Genomic DNA, 17,969 nt, shown 5'->3' with positions numbered 1-17,969 from the left:
ATATATATATATATATATATATATATATATATATATATATATATATATATATATAAAATCAGTAGTATTCAGTAGTCTATACAGAATGTCCCAAAAGTCTGCATGCATAGGGAGAATTAATACTGCCAATACGACTGCTTTCCGGTTAAGCTGTGAGAATGATTACAATGCAGTTTTCTTTCTTTAAAGATATTCTTAAACACAATCTTAAAATAATATAAAGTAATGCTAAAAAATTTTGAGGACATTTTGGCAGTTGGTAAAAGTGGTAAAGTCCCCGGTGTATGGAGACTTTTTGAACACCATGTAGTATAACAATGTGAAATAAAGTGTAAAAATATAAGTATAATGTGTGAGGTTAAAAGACCATGTTGTGCTACTTAAATAAATTATCGCTGCCAGCTTACAGTATCTGGCAGGAGTAGCTCAGTGGTTAAGGCATTGGACTACTGATAAGAAGGTTCCAGGGTTCAAACTACAGCACCAGTAACTCACCACTGTTGGCACTTTTGGGCAAGGCCCTCCACTACTCAGATGTATGTTGAGATAAAACCTAAGTTGCTTTGGATAAGGGTGTCTGCCAAGTGCTGTAAATGTTAAAAAAATCTACCTGTTGTCCATGGGCAAAAAAGTGATCATGACATAATTATAGTACAAGAATAACATATATTTTTATATCGCAATAGCTACCCAGACTCCTACTGTACGTCAAGGTTCCTCCAAAGGAATGTAAACAAAAACCTAAACATTTTTATAAAAATTTCCTGAACCAACATGGAGCAAATGTATCAAAGCTGGTGTATTATCACATGACACTAAATGTGATTTTTTTTTTAAATGGTAATTAAGAACTATTATATTAGTTAAGTGTTCATTAAGCTGTCAGAACTCTGGGTTCGCACCTCATATGAATTCAAAGAGATATAATCATATGAGTGAGTACTGACATAATAATGTTGTTGCTCCAGTCAGTACACAATACCAATTTAATTCTAGAACAATCTCCATGAGCTATTTCGAAATAAACATTCAGTACGCCAGGCAAAATGTCAGAAACACAATCAAGATAGAACACAGTTTAAAGGGCAAAAATGCAGGAGCGAGATGGAAAATCATAGGCAATGGTACATGTTAAACATTAATTAATAAAAACGCTCAGGACTTATGGACAAATGTACCAGGCAGGACTTTGTCATTTGAATGTGAGAGTGTCCGTGCATATAACCAAAACATTTACAGCTTCATTCCAATCACCAATAACCTGTATACTTTATCTTACTACTATATCTTTTGTTTGAGAACATCCCAAGACTATAGCAAAGTCATAACATGGCCTACTGTATGATGGGGACTATTCGCACTAAAGGTTCTTTCTTTTTCCGGCCTCATACACAAAAATATACAGTACACCAAGTGGATAGATCAACTAAACGGCTCATAACTGTGCTTAGAGGTACAGGGCACCTGTTCTCCAAGACTAAAAATGCACTTCTCTTATCTCTTCCGCCACACTGAATATATTTCTTATGCATTTGTATTGTTGCCTGGTGAAACAGTATGAAACTCATTTACTTACAAGCGATTGATTTTAAGACAAGCTAATGCAATCAGTGTCTGAATCCTTTCGGAAAACCACTGCCTCGGCACTCAGCACTGATTGTGAGGTTTTTTTTATGGTGTGCTTGTAGTTTGGTTAGTCCCTGTGTGGTAGTGCTCATGTTGACCCAGCAGGGGGCCTAGTCTCACTCACTTATTCATCTTCTATACCGCTTTATGATGTATTTAGGGTCGCGGGGGGCCTGGAGCCTATCCCTGGGAGACTTAGGGCACAAGGCAGGGTACACCCTGGACAGGGTGCCAATCCATCGCAGCTCACACGCACACACACACACACACACACACACACACACAAACTCACACACACTCACACATTCATTTACACACTACAGGCAATTTGGGAACGCCAATTAGCCTAACCTGCATATCTTTGGACTGTGGAAGGACCGGAGTACCTGGAGGAAACCCACCAAGCACAGGGAAAACATGCAAACTCAGAGACGGAAATCGATTCAATTCAATTAAATCATATTTCATTACACAATCAAAAGAATTATTTAAGTTCGTATGGAATGTGAATGTGTATTAATCAAAATGTTCAGATCGTCCCTGATAAGCAACCCGGGGGCGACAGTGGCAAGGAAAAACTCCCTGAGACGGCAATAGGAAGAACCCTTGAGAGGAACCAGACTCAACAGGGAACCCATCCTCATTTGGGTGAAACAGAAAGCAGGAATTAATCTGCATTATATATAAGTCTGTTGTTGCTACTGCTCACTTCAATAAAACATGTGAAAGAGCAGCATGTCTAATCATACACTCACCTTGCACGTATTGGTGGTCATATGGTTCTGTGGTGAACTTGTGGCTAAACCATTGTTTTTCACCCACGTTTGTAACCTATTTGACTGACTTAGACCTAATGATTGTCATGGGATCCTCAAATCATTTGCTCATGTGTCAAGGAAAAAAAACTTTAGATTAATTGTCTAAACAAAGTTTTGCCCATTGGGAATGGCCTATATGTAGGTGGACTAGTTGCCCGAACCAGGACTGCTTAGAAGAGTATCCTTTTCCAAGGACGTTACTAAGACCGCAAAAAGGCTTCACTTCCGCTAGCTAGGCATCATTGGACAGTGAAAAAGAACTCAAACAGAAAGTTCTCTAGGTTCTATGACATCCGTACTTATTGCAAAGACTTTATCCTATGTTGCTTCTTGTTAATATCTTTGCACTTTTTCTAGGTTACAATAGTCAACCCCAATGGACCCTGGGGTTTAGAACTTTTGCTACAACTATCTTTTAAGGTTTTAAGGAAGAAAAAAGAGCTTAAATAAATTATGGTACAACCAAGGCGTCTTAATACACATTTACATTCCATTTACATTTACATTTAGGCATTTGGCAGCCGCTCTTATCCAGAGAGTCTTACAAAAGAGCTTAAGTTTAAGTCCTCGTCATTGGATAAAACCTTATACTGGGTTACAAGATGACTAAGTACCAGTCAAACACTATTGGGAAGAGTTTTTATTGGAGGAGTGGGGGCGGATATGGGAGAGATTAACCTAAGTACTGAAGAACAGATGTGTCTTAAGTCGTCGTTTAAAGATTGCCAGTGTCTCATGTGTACAGACATCAAGAGGAAGTTCATTCATTCTAATGCCAGAATATAAAAAAGTCGAGATGCACATTTTCCTCGATCTCTGAGAGATGGTGTTACTAGCCGAGCAGTGCTGGAGGATCGGAGGGACCGTGGTGTGGTGCGAGGTGGGATTAGACCTGAGAGGTACGTGGGTGCTGGGCCATTTTTAGCCGTGTAGGTTTCCATCAGGGTTTTAAATTTGATGCAGGAAGCTACAGGAAGCCAATACAGGGAGAGGAGAAGTGGGATGTTGTGGGAGAACATCTGGACTGAAACCCCACAAAGCCTACAAAGATTAGGGACCCATCATCAGCCAATAATATAAACATACTTGGCACTTGGCATTCTTGTTTGTGGCTGTGGATTGATCCAGTTTACATGTGACCCACGTGGGCATCGTGCCACAGCAGCCTATCAGAATGTAGAGGAATAGTTTAAGCATGTGACATGTGTATTCAAATAAGAGTGGCTTGTGGCTAGCTAGGTCAAAATGTCAAACAAGAAGGAGGGTTGGTGAGGATTGGTGTCTACAAAACCTTCCAGCCCTAAATGCAGATAAAGTAAGCACTGGGTATAACATAAAGATTCTTTGAGAATGGCATGTCAAAAATATTACGACCTTTTACAGAGATGAGTGAAATTGTAGTGCCACTATGGGTAGTATAGACAGATGCTCTATTAAAGGCTGTGTTTTATCGACTTGCTTACAGAACAGGCCAGTGCAGGTGCTTGCACAATCACGATCCTTGCTAGAATCCATACCGAGGAGCATGTATGAACAGCACAACTGACATTTGCCTGCTTATCTAAATGCAAATACACTTAACAGTATTTGAATGCTCCAAGGGTGTGGCACGGTGACGCAATGGGTAATATTGCTGCTTTACAGCTCTACAGTCCCAGGTTTGATCCCGAGCTCTGGTTACTGTTAACATGCTAGTATGTGGATCAGATATGATAAAGTGCCCTTAGGTGTGAACGTGCACCATAACATTACAACATAAAAAACCTTGTCTAGGTCCACTTGTGTCACCAAAACAGTGCTGACCCATTGAAGCATGGACTTTACAAGACTTCTGAAGGAGTGCTGTTTCATCTGGCACTGAGATATGTGTCATGTTCCTTAAACCATTTTTGCACAGGTCAGAAACTCTGACCCTCTGTTTTGTACTAGGGAAAACCTTTGCCATGAGGATGTGTACTGTATGTGTACTGTAGTAATGTTTAGGTAAGTGGTACAAGTCAAAATGATATCAGTGGGAATGCTAGGGGATGGTGGCATGGTGGTGTCGTGGTTAGCACTGTGGTCTCATTCACATTTAAAGCATTTATCAGACCTTATCTAGGGTGACTTACTTTTAAGCTCATTACACATATATGCAGTTAAGGAATTTGCTTAAAGGGTTCAACAACAGGGACCTTTGATTTGTAGCTCAATGCCTTAACCATTGAGCTACCTCTGCCAAAGGATCATACTGCCTCCGCCAGGTCACTTTGTTTCCTTCGTGAATAATGATACTATCTCTTCCTCGGATAAGCAATGCACAGACACTTGATCATTCGTTTGATGTAAATATAAAACACATTTCATTAGCTGACAGAAATCAGCGATGCACCGTGCGTTCTGGCACCTCGCATTATCTTATTACATTATATTTTTCTTACCAGTCTATAGATGATTTGCATATGATCTTTTAAGTTTATATAAAGTTAAGGTGACAACCAGACAAAAATACACGCTAGGAAACTTTATCGAAAAAGACCTACCAGTGACCTTTCACACCTTTTCTCTTTTTCCTTTGCGTCAAACACACGTACGTATTGATATAATTGGCTTTGCGTTTCTAAATTTCTCATAGTGTGTGAATGAGTGCGTGTGTTTGGATGGGCAGACAAAAATATATAAACTTAAAAAAAAAAGGGGGACTTAAAAAAAAAAACTTCTGAAAATATTGCATGACCTGCTGGTGACCTTACATGTCTTTTCTCTTTTACTTTGCGTCAAAACACACATATTGATGTAATAGGCTGAACTGGAAACTAATAACAGCAGAGTAGAAAGAGAATTCATACATTCAGATAATTCATCTATTCAATCATTCAGTCATTGTATCCAGGCCATGTACTGTACAGTAACCCAGACATAAGAGACAGATTAAGTGTTGTTTGGTAACAGTGCCCCTAGATGGCAGCACTGCCTTCAGTGATATTCAACTGGAGGATTGACTCAGTGCAGTTCTGTCATTCAAATTGAACTGAGCCCAGTTTTCAACCACACTTTCATGGATTGATGAAACATTGATACATTTGTTTGACATTATTAAATAAAATGTAACTTTTTTGTGCTTCTCTGTTCTACTCTCTCTATTTATTTCTTCAGGTGGCACTGCAACATGGTTTACACAGCAGGATCACAGCTCCAGGGTCAGGGTTCGATCCTTATTTTGGGTCTGTGTATGTGTAGTTTGTATCCTTGTGCTTGGTGGGTTCCCTCCGAGCAAATTAAGACAAAAAGTCTCCTCCGACAGTCCAAAGACATGTGGAGTACGAATGGAGTTTCAAAATGTCCCGTGGTGTGTGAGTGTGTGTGTATGCTTTTGTGGCCTGCATTGGAAGACAAAAATGTAATGAAGCTTAAAAAAATTTAATAAAAAAAATATTGCATGACCTCATTGCAGGTGACCTTACACACTTTTTCTCTTTTTCTTTGCATCAAACACACGGATTGATACAATGCGATGGACTGGAAACTTATAACAGAAAAGTTAAAATTTGTTAAAATTAGTTCATTCATTTATTGGGTCAAGGTTCGATTCACTGTGTAGGAAGTTTGCATGTTCTCCCCATGCTTGGTGGGTTTCCTCTGGGGCCTCGAGTTACCTCCCATAGTTTAAAGACATGCAGATTAGGCTAATTGATGTTCCCAAATTGTGTGTGTGTGTGTTGCCCGGAGGTTCTACCTAAAATAAGAATAAATAAAATGGCCTCCACTTTCCCTTGTTGGACTCCAGAGATTTGTAGATGGGTGGATAGAGCTCCGCCCCTAAGAGACTTTAAATTAAATGTTGTTTAATAGCAGTGCCCCTAGATGTCAGCACTGCCCTCAGTGATACTCAACTGGAGGATATTAATATATACATTTTCTTATTAATTCACCTATACATGTCGCAAAGTACTGAAAAAAATATACTGAAGAGGGATTACTGAAAGTTAACATTGGTGCTTTTAAAAGATTAATTAATTTAAGTAAGTGGGTTTAGATTGTGAGCCAGAGAGAATTATTCCAAAATAAACATCATACGTCATATATAACAGGAGCACTAATACAGTTATAAATGACATCATCAATGAAAATAGCTTTCTTTTGTCTCTATTCTACCTGCGACAGATTGTTTTCTTCAGGTGTCACAGTGACATAGTGATGAACATTATGGTGTCACACCTCCAGGGTGGCAGTTTGATTCCCACCTTGGGTCTGTGTGCATGTTCTACTTGGTGGGGTCCCTCTAGGCACTTTGATTACTTCCGCAGTCTAAAATCCGAAGACACTAAGAATAGTTTGATTGGAGATTCCAAATTTCCAATGGGGTCTAAATGAGTGTGTATGCTTGTGTGCCCTGAGATGGATCTGCCCGTGTCTACTGTAACCCAACCTCGTGCCCTGAGTTCACTGGGATAGGCTCCATGCCACCCATCACCCGGTGTAGAACAAGAAATTTAAAGGTTGAAAAAAAATTATGTTTTTGTGACATCAGTTTTCCCCTGTATAGTGTTTTTAAAAAATATCGCACGTTCAGTAGGCAGGTGACACATGCCTTCCATGGAAGACTCAGCATTTTTTTTATTATTAATCTGAAACTGTTAATTATTTTTCTTTCCAAGCATCAACAGCACTTTGCCTAAAGGCATCATTCGAAAGATTTTAAATATTTAGGCCTACTATTAACTGGAACGTAAAAGTATATTTAAATGAACTCTAAAAACAGTTAGGTCAACACTAAGGGATTTTGCTTTGCAAATGTAGGCATTTATTTATTTATTTATTTATTTATGAGACATAACAAAATTGCATGAGTGTTTATGTTTTTTTTCTACATTAATGCACTAGAATGGATGATCAATTGAAATTGGTTTAATAAAGGTAAAAAAAAGAAAATGTTAAGATTTGTAACAAGTGCTTTCAAAGTTTTAATGAGCTATAAGGAAGTGATAGAGAATAATGAGTTTTTATTTATTTATTTATTTATTTTTGTAAAAATTATTAGAAGTAGAAGTATTCACTTTCAATAATGACAAATATTGTAACATTTGAAGCCCTTGTCAGTCCCAGGTCACAACTTCTGTCTTTTTTGGCCCAATAGATGGTGCTAATCATCTGGGTTAATTCTAGAAAGATTTCTACTACAGAAGTTGCTACACTTCTAATCTTCCCAGAGGATTTTGAGGAAACAAACAAACAAACAAACAAAAAGTTTTATACAAACTATGTTGTTAAAAATATTTGCTTAAAAATTATTGAATTGTCACAAACTAATCAAAACTCCGAACCAGAAGTGATCTCATGAACCCAGGGGAAACTAGAAATGCCTAATTAGATTTGTCAGTTCTTATGGCTTCCTACACTTATAAACAGTTTTTTAGATAAAACATAAACAAAAAAGATAATTGCTCTAATTTATGAGTAGGTTTACATCCTGTGTAGTCTTAAGTCACGGTGCATCTAAAATATGGTAAAATCCTCAATGTTCACATAATTTGTATTGTATAATGTCTACAATAGATTACAAAAAGTAGTGACTTATTCAATGGACAATTATGGACACTATGGAAACATTCATACACCTTTTCACTAAATATTTATATTTTAATTTCTGGACCATTGCACAAGACACTTTAATAAGTCACTTTAATAAGTCACTTTTTATGCATAACTATTGTCACTTTCAAATTTTAAAATTTCTATATATTTTTTTATATATTTCTATATTTTGTAATATTTTTATTATGTCCTTATTTGTACAGTTTATTTTACTAGTTAAAGTTATTTTCTTTCGTATTTTTTTTAATTTATATATATTTCTTACGTATAAGTTTTAACGTTACGTTATAAGCATTTCACTGCATATCGTACTATGTATGACTGTGTATGTGACAAAAAAAAATTGAATTTGATTTGAATTTGACTAAATGAAAATAGATAGCACAGACTTGGTAGGAACTTCCCCAGGCAGTCACTCTACGAAGTAAATGGTTTCCTGTGATTTTCTCAAAATATAGATATAGATGTATTGGTTAATTATTTCAAAAATATTTGTCTCAACTGTCCAAATTCAATTAATAAAACTCATTTCCAAAATCTGATCTGAGTCATGCTTTGGCACTGGAAGACTCTTCTAACGCCAATTCGGGAATGACATGCCAAATAATATAACTATATTTTAGAAGCAATATCATTATGCCTACACGAATAGATAAATGCTTGACTGCATTCAGGGATCCGCTGCGCATGACAACAGCCAATTCGATTTCCTTTTAGACTCTCATTGGCTCAAAGAAGCTTAAATACTGTATATCAGCACACAAGCCACCCTTCTGTCCATGGAACAGCCTAATCATTGCTAGTTATGTTTGCAACTAAAGCAGACTCTTAGACTGTGTGGCAGAAAAATAGTTTACTGTGGATTTATATTTTTTATAATTATTTATTAAAAACTGTTTTTACGATATTTTTCTTGCTTAAAGAAAAAGTTTATAGTAAACAATTAAAGACATGAATTACAGCACTTTTTCATGCTTTAAGGAATTTAAGCAGCCTGTTTGTCTAACAATGTCCTAACCGCTGATAAAATCACTGCAATGCACACCCTTAAGTGCCTTATTGCTTAAACGAGCCATGAACAGTACATGTTTTTAAGTGGCAAAAAGAACACAGCAGGGAATTATGAGAGCAATTTAAGGTCAAGGGTGTGTCCAACTGGTATTCAAATAGGGCGTTAAAAGCATATCCGCCAATTATATATTAAAACAGGGGTGCGATCAAAGTGGTTTTATCCAGTATCTACAGGATGAGGATGTGTTTTGGGGTAAAAGAAAAAAAAAACAGACAGGAAATCTGGAGACAAATTGCTAAACAAATGCAGCTCACTAAAAATGGCAAGTTTCCTGCTGTTTTAATAAGGCAAATTAGAAGATGAGGAAATGCCAGAACTGGTCTCATGGTGTGTGTGTGTGTTTGTGTGTGTGGTTGCCTGGGCAGAAAGGTGAGTTAATTTGGTGAAAATGAAAATCTGAGTTTCTCCTGTTTCTGCTTACATTAAAGATTAAATTAGACACTACAAGCACTTTACACTGAGCAGCTCAGTTTTTAAAAGATTATTATTTTTTTTTACATTTTCCAGTTAGGATGCCAGGGTCAGAGAGCAGGGGCAGCCCGGATACAACGACTCTGGACCACATAAGGTTAAGAACATCGATGTGAAGGGGCTTGAACCTATCACCTTCTGGTCAATAACCCAGTTTCTTAAAAAATGTAGCAATCTTAACTGCTTGAGTTACCACTGTCCCATATTCAGTGTACCTAGTAAACATCACTTTGTAAATGCCAAATCCCAGCAAAACTCAACAGCTCTACGCCCCTGTAAATGCAGTCCCATGTCTAAGTCTTGAAATCTGAAGCTCTGTCACTCTACTGTAAGTAAGCCTGGAATAGTTCTGCATATCCAATTATCTGTCTTGCCTTATATTGCTAAACCGGTTCTCATATTATATAGTTCTCATTCTTATAGTTCTATGCATACAATATATTTCTATTTTCATGTTCTATTTTTTTTCTAGTTAAATTTTTATTTAAATTTAAATTTTTTATCATATCTCGTCTATTGATATTTATTACCTATAAGTTTTAATTCTCTTTTTAAGGTCACTGGCGGTCGTGTAAGCATTTCACTACATTTCGTACTGTGTATGACTGTGTATGTGACAAATAAAATTTGAATTTGAATTTGAATTTGAATTTGAATATACTGTACAGGTTTGTCCTTTTAAATATTAGCAGGTTTCAGTTATTTTTATTCTGGTTCAGTCCTTGTCATTTTAAAACTGAATCTCTCGCCCTTGAAACCATCTGACTGTTATAACTAGTCCAACTTTTCCCACACCACCTCACTTCTATGCTTCCTCTTCTGGCTTCCTGTAGCTGCCCACAACAGATTAAACACACTGATATTGGCCAACAAAAGCAAAAATGCACCAGTGCCGGTCTACCTAAAACTCTTATCAAAGCCCACTCTGTCTGACGCTCCCTACAGACCTCTTGGATGGCTTGAAGTAAAACGTGCACCAGTGGGTGGAAAGAAAGTCCCAGTGATGTTTTTAGACAGCTGGTACACTTAGTTCCTGAATACTCCATCGAAATTATTTGCTAAGCTGTGTCATTAACTTATGGCATTGTGTGATTTTTTATTTATTTATTTTTTTTACTGTAACAGCACCTTAGCAACCATATACACCAATCAGCAGGCCCTGCTTCTGACATCAAAACAATCAGCCCTGACCCCATGAGACATGGACTCTGCAAGACCTCTGAAGGTGTGCAGTGGTATCTTGTAGCAGATATTGCATGGACTACATGGATCAGACTTGTTTCTCCAACTCTCCTTTCTTCGACCACTTTTGGTAAGTATGAACTACTGAATACCCCGCACCACAAAATCACTAGTTTTGGAGATGACCCAGTCATCTAGCATGTCAAAGTAACTTTGTACATTTTTATCTTATTATACATCTGAGCAGTTAAGGGGTTAAGGGTCTTGCTCAAGGGCCCAACCTGGAATCTTCCAAACTGTAGTTCCAATGCCTTAACCATTGAGCTACGCCTGACCTAACACATCCCCATCCCTCGACAGGTTTCCACTGTAACAAGATAATTAAATGTCAGATGTTATGACTGATTGGTGTATTTACAGTCCACACTGTTTGATAACAACAAACCAAGACAATTGGTTTGTATAATGAGATAAAAACATTAGTCATTCTGAATAACAACATCTGTCAAATGCTGGTAATGTATTACCAGAGACACATCACACTGATCAACCATAACATTAAAATGCCAAATGTCAAGCCCAAGATTGTTTAGGCCCCCATTGTGCCGCCTGCAGTTCTGGCCCCTAGGGACATGACTCCACAAGACTCACTAAACACCCATTTTCTTTCAAAATAGGCGGTGTGCTGTGGTATCTGTGACTCGTACATTAGCAGTAGATTATTTGGATGCTGTGGGTTGCGGGGTGGGGTCTCTGTGAATCAAACTTGTTTGTCCAGAGCATTCGGGTGGGGCCTCTATGAATCAAACTTGTCTGTCTGGTGCATTTCATGCATCAAGTCTTTGCATACTAAGCCCCATATGTGGCAAGCTGTGATACACGTTGTGCTCTGATGCTATTCTATCATAGCCAACATTGACTTTTTTCAGCAATTTAAATGAAATATTTATTTGTTACATACACAGTGTGATACGCAGTGAATTGCTTAAACTTGAGCTACATTAGCATATTTGGACGGACTGGCCTTTGGGCGCCCATGATCCTGTGACCAGTTTACTGCCCGTGGTGGTAATATGGCTGATATACAGTAATAATGGCTGATCAGAATATGTTGTCAGGTTATATAGATGAGGTTTCTCCAGGCATTTGTGACTAAGTTGTTTTTACAAGCTGAAAAAGTTTCTGGTTATTCAATCAAGTCATTGATTAAATAGATTATTATTTCTGACACAAGGACAAAAAACAAAAAAACAGATTGAAAGCAGCAAGTTAAAACTGCAACAAACAAAACAATGAAAAAGGAAGAAGAACAACAAAAAATATGTTTGAATCCAAATTAATATAGCTTTATTAAATGGAATAATGGAAAGCTTTATTAAAGTGACAGGCAACACTTTTATATCACATTATACTGTACATATGTGAATTAACACTACTAATCTTACTGATTTGAAAGAAAACATATTTAGAGTTTATTTCTATTATATTAGCAGTTCTAAAATGTCCAACACCTTCTTCTGGCCTCAATGTATATAAAAAAAAATTATAATAAATAAAAATAAATAAATAAATAAATAAATAAATAAATAAATACGTACAAACAAATTCCCCAAACGGCAAAAAATTTAAATAAAAGTTTTTAACAGCAGAGAACAGGTTGCAAAATGTCTTTTAAAGAATACCTAAACAACAATAAAAAAGAGATTAATTTGATGATTATTATTAAAATTATAAGATGTAATAGTTTAAGCAATACTATAAATATTGGGTGTTACAATTCTTATAAGACAATAAACAAAAATCTGTAGTTTTTTTCTATGTAGAGCATGTCCTTATTACAAAGTTGTTTGCTTACAGTATTTCAATATTTAATCCATACTGATATTTGCAATTTAATGATTATTGCCATGTCATCATCAACAACAACAACAAACAACAACAACAACAAATAAAGTAAATATACACAGACATACAAGTAAATCAACACCAACAAAATTTTTGCCATTATTATAATAATAATATTGTGTTTTTTTTTTTTCCAAATTGGAACATCCCCATCTTTAATCCTAAAATTGAAACTTGACATTTTAGATTTTCGAGGAAATTGTCAGAGTGTTGGAAAATCCCTTTGTATTGTTTACAGAAATATAGTTCAATTTAAACAAAAACATCAAAGTTATGACCTGGTCAAGGTCTTCTGAAAGATGTCTTCATGCTGTTCAAAGATGTGATGGGAACAAATCTCTCATTGTATACCAACGCGTTCTGTAGCTCTTAAAGCCACTAAAGGAAAGTCAACAAAGGGTTCATAATGTATTAATAGTTAAATCTTACACGCTTAAGCATCTAACAAATTTTATAATAAAAACATGGGTGTCTCTTCGTTTCTTGTATATACAATAAATTTTACCTTTAATTTGGGGCAACTGTCTCAGTAATTCTTCCAGGACATTCATTTGGATACAGAAACTCTTCACACAGTGGATGAGTTGGCACTTCGGGTTTCCCACAGTCCTTGTTCTGTGATTTAATAGTTGTATATAATCCTAAGGACATCTAAATACGTTGAATTTTTTTTTGTTTATGTAGAAGTAGTTCAAAAGGAGCAGGGAGAAAAATCCCCTTCTTAAATACTTATGTTTGATGTTTTGACAAGCGAAAAAGAGAAGTGATTACTAGCGGTGAATCCTTTGTGACATCAGTAGGTAGACGTGACAACCCCGGGTTCAGAAAATAAAAGTCCTCCCACATATTTGTTCCATCCATTAACCAGCTTTCAATTAGCACAACACTTTAGCCAGATAGAACTAATTAGTGACATCACCAGTACACAGGGAGAACTACAATGTTGTTTTTAATAATATTAGCCACCACTGTACAAACTGTAGGCCATGTGTTGCTGTGTCCTCTAATGGGGAGAAACCATTGGAACCATTGGAATGGAGAGAAACCATTCCAGAACCACTTTTGTTCCATAATTATTTGTTCAGGAGTGGTCCATTTTCTAAAACTGATCCATGATAAGTGGAGTAGAGTGGATGCTGAAACTGTGCAGCTACTGATGGGCCAAAGTATATTTGCCGAACTTACAGTACAAAGTGGTCTTTTAATTTAGTTGGTTATGTATGTGTAAAAATAGCAAGGTATATGAGGCAAATGAGTTGGTCCCTCAAAGTGTATGGAGATGAGCTCTCGTGAACTTTTTCAGTGGCGGCGAAAAGTATTTTAATATTACACTATTACAGTATATTCCACCAAATGGAAAGTCATGAGTACAAATCTCAGCACTGCCAAACTGCCACTCCTGGTTCCTTGAGATAAGCTCTTAACCCTCAATTGCTCATTCTTTACAGCAAATGTAATAAAGGACAGTCTTTCTTTCGTCTGACAAATAACTAAGTAACTCTATAACTCATGAAGTGCTGAAGTAAAATGCTGTACATTCCAACAGAACAGTCATGTTCATTGAGCCTTGACCAAGGTGACGCAGGTCTCTTGAACTGCACTGCAGTGATTCTATCATTATTTATCATATTCTTTCAAAAATATATTCTTAGAAGTGATGTATTAGATTTTGTGGAGATAAATGATAAGTTAAAAGATAAGATCTCCCTTAACACTTCTGGTGACACGGAAGACCATAGCATACGATTTACATAATTTCTATACTTATCAAACTATTCATTGAGCCACTAAACCCCGTTCCAGATGTCTTTGTTTTTTTTTTTCTTTATCATAAAAAAAGTACAAATCAGATACGTGAGAGTTGTTTACAGGCCAGGAACAATACCTTCTCCTTCCGTACATTCCTGGATAAATAAGCTATACAGAAGTGAAATCTGTTAGAAAGTCAACACGGGTCTGCTACTGTACTACTTTAGAATAATTTAAGTCTTCTTTGGAACGTGGAAACTTGTCAAGAAGGGAACTACAGAAGCAATTATTATTTTTTCTATTTTTTACTTTAGTGGAATTTCTTAATGTATGTAAGACAGGAAAAAATAAATGCATTAACAATTTTATATAGTAAAAATTTGCTTACATTTCTATTTGGAATTCATGCTGATTTTTAGACAAAATAAATAAAAATTAATGGTTTTAAACAGAAGGAAACAGTAATATGCTGGGATAAAGAGAAACAAAAACTGAGTCTGGATGATTGGATAGAAGTGATCTTCAGTGATGAATCACAAATCTAAATTGTCCAGAGAGATGATGCTGCAAATTGTCTGGGTCCATTCTAATAAAGCATTTAAAGATAAGTGCCTAAAGAAAACAATCAATTATTTTATGATTTTACGTTTTTCTTTAGGAAAGGCATATTATCTCATTCTTAAGGCCAACAAACATTCAAAAATCTTAATCTGATTTAACATTTATGGTGTAATTATAAAAAATAGTCCAATGCTTCATTCTGCATAGCTGATCTGCCAAGAAAGTTGGAACCAGTTTAATGGAGAATATATTTTTTTTTCCAGTAGTGATGCTCATGCCTCAGCAAATTGAGGCTGCGGAAGAGCAGCAAAATACTAATTGTGATTTATTTGTCTTTGTGATGTCATCATTTTTAAATTGGTGACGCTGGAACTGTGGGACAGCATCAAGTAATTCCGGCTGACAAAATTATGTCCATATATCAGAGGTCTGTGCATTTAAAATAAATAAATAAATAAATCAATAATCCAAAAACAAAACAAACAAACAAACAAACAAACAAAAATAATCTTGATTACATGAGATGTCAGACACAGAAATATTAAACGAAAATAAGGCTTATTTATTTTTTTCTTTTTGGCACATTATAGACGATTTGAACTTATCCATTTACTTATTATACAATAAATTACCATGTGTTGCTGTGCTCCTCTAGTCAGAAAATAATTTAAATCTAAAATATATTTCAGTGCAACAAACAGTCTGAATGTCACGTATGAATGCTGAATGAGATTGCGAACTCAGCTGTACTGTAGCAGTTCATTCAAGTAAAAGCAAAATGTATTACGGACTGATGCAAAACATCAAAATAGTTTTGCTAATAACAATTTGCAATTTGGCCAAATTCTATAACTGTCCTGACAGTTTTTTCACATTAAATATTTAAATAAATAAAAAAATGAATAAATAGGCTTTTTGTTTTGCACATTTTGTTGCACATATAGCCTTTCTTTAATTGCAAAGACAGGACTCTTAAAGATTAGGAGAAACCTTACTAACAATACAAAAAAGTTGCGTTTACAAAGCATTATCAGCTTCCTTCTCTACGAGTTTCAGTTTCACTGTGGGAGTTGAGGGCAGCACCTTATGATAAAAATTCTTCTTGAGTGCTGGGAAAACAGTGATGACAGTAACAAGACGGTAAACGCCCATTTTCTTTTAAAACAGCAGTTAATATCTTTATTTAATTTATAAAACAAATACATTTAATGTTGAATTGTTAATATTATTATATTGTATAAAATATTATAATTAGAATATATTTTTAGCTCCCTATTTAAGTGCAATTTTCCATATTAAAATGTTGACCATTGTGACTATTGTAAGATTACAATCTAAGCTGGTTAAACAACCACAACCCCATTTTCTTAACTTTCTCAAATTACTGAATAAATAAACTTAGATAGATGTGAAGTCTGCATTACCAGCTTGGAGGACTTTTTTGAAACATGAAAACTCATCAGAAAAGTGAACATTGATCAGTATTTGATAGCAATCTGTAACAGTTTATTATTATTATTATTGTTGTTGTTGTTATTATTATTATTATTATTTTTTATTTATTATTATTATTATTATTATTATTATTATTATTATTATTATTATCAATACATTAATTTTTTACTGCAGTGGCTTTTTATTGGATTTTTATTTAAACTAAATAAAAAATGTAATAATGGAAAATTGGCAAATGTGATTTTTTTTTTCTTTCGAAGGCATTTTACCAAAAAATATGTGGTTAAACCAACTGAGACTTTTTAACAAGACGGGGACCATATAGTCTTGACATTAAAGAACAGGCAATTTACCAAATGTGAGGTTCAAACAAACTTAGCCATTTTTTGAGGACACCAATGATGGGAGATGCTGCCAAGTAAGAGCCAAAAAAGTCATTTCCGAATAGGATTTTTATTATTTATTATAATAAAATATAATATTTATTTATTATTATTTTTTATTTTTAAAGAAGAAAATGTTGTACTCTGAGTAAATTTTAAGGATGTTTTTTATGGCAGGTTCAATCAACCAGCTAGTAAACTAGTAGTGACTTTAAATGTCTTTATAAGATAAACAAATGACTATTTATTTTTTTTCCCAGGGTGTGTTTTCCCATAAGCCTTCAGAGAGGTCAGCTGGTACAAGTGCAGAAGTGGGATGGAAAAGAAACCACAATTGTCCGTGAGATCCGCGAGAGGTGACATCATGGTTATTGTGATTTTACTTAAATGTGAACTTAACTCAGCTGTAACAAATTTTTTGTCTCATAAATAAATGAGCCAGAGCAAATATCTTTAGCAATCCTAAACTATTGTACATTTTGTACTCCACAGACTTGACCAAAAGAAAAAGAAAAAGAAGAAGAATTTATTTAGAAAATGTATTTATGTCCAGAATGAAGACAAGTATGGTTTGCTTTCATGAACCTCAAAACGGTTACTGAATAATGAATTCATATGTTCATGTGGTCATTTTCTTTAAACATTTCATCCCAGAAACACCAATTGAACCAAGTGATAGAATTTACACACACACACACACACACACACACACAGTGAACTCAGCAGAAACCTCGTGTTCTTATTGGCCCAAAAATTATGAAATAATGTTTCATAATCTTTGCAAAATGTGCCAAACCAGTAGGGGATTAGACAAAATAAAGTTTTTATTACAAAAATTGGCTAATAATCTTTATAAAATTATATCTTGTGGCACGCAAAACAAAACTAAACAAAAAACAAAACAAACAAAACAAGTACAGTAAGTTATGCTAAATCCATAAAATGTATGCAGAGTGTGTACACAAATGCTCTTCTGGGCTGAATGGGCTGAATGGGCAAATCCAAAAAGTTCAAAATCTAATAAAAAAAACTACTTCTGAAGGCCTGAGGTTTTTATATTAGCTCCAACAAACTGGGGACCAACTCATATGTTGCCAACAATAACTATATGACAAAGTTTGAGATCACTTTTTAACTCCATGGTTGTTCCTGACTTTTATTTTTTTCTACATT

At 35.3% G+C, this 17,969-nt stretch overlaps 1 pseudogene; it reads left to right on the top strand.

Annotated features, from left to right (window-relative positions):
- The first annotated feature begins 3,267 nt into the window (after positions 1-3,267).
- Positions 3,268-17,156, top strand: LOC128520014 (fatty acid-binding protein, liver-like; annotated as a pseudogene).
- The last annotated feature ends 813 nt before the right edge of the window (positions 17,157-17,969 follow it).

Source organism: Clarias gariepinus, chromosome 4, assembly GCF_024256425.1.
Source record: "Clarias gariepinus isolate MV-2021 ecotype Netherlands chromosome 4, CGAR_prim_01v2, whole genome shotgun sequence".
Lineage (NCBI taxonomy): Eukaryota > Metazoa > Chordata > Actinopteri > Siluriformes > Clariidae > Clarias > Clarias gariepinus.
The sequence above is the reverse complement of the archived record's forward strand: the minus strand, read 5'-3'. Positions and strand labels throughout refer to the sequence as shown.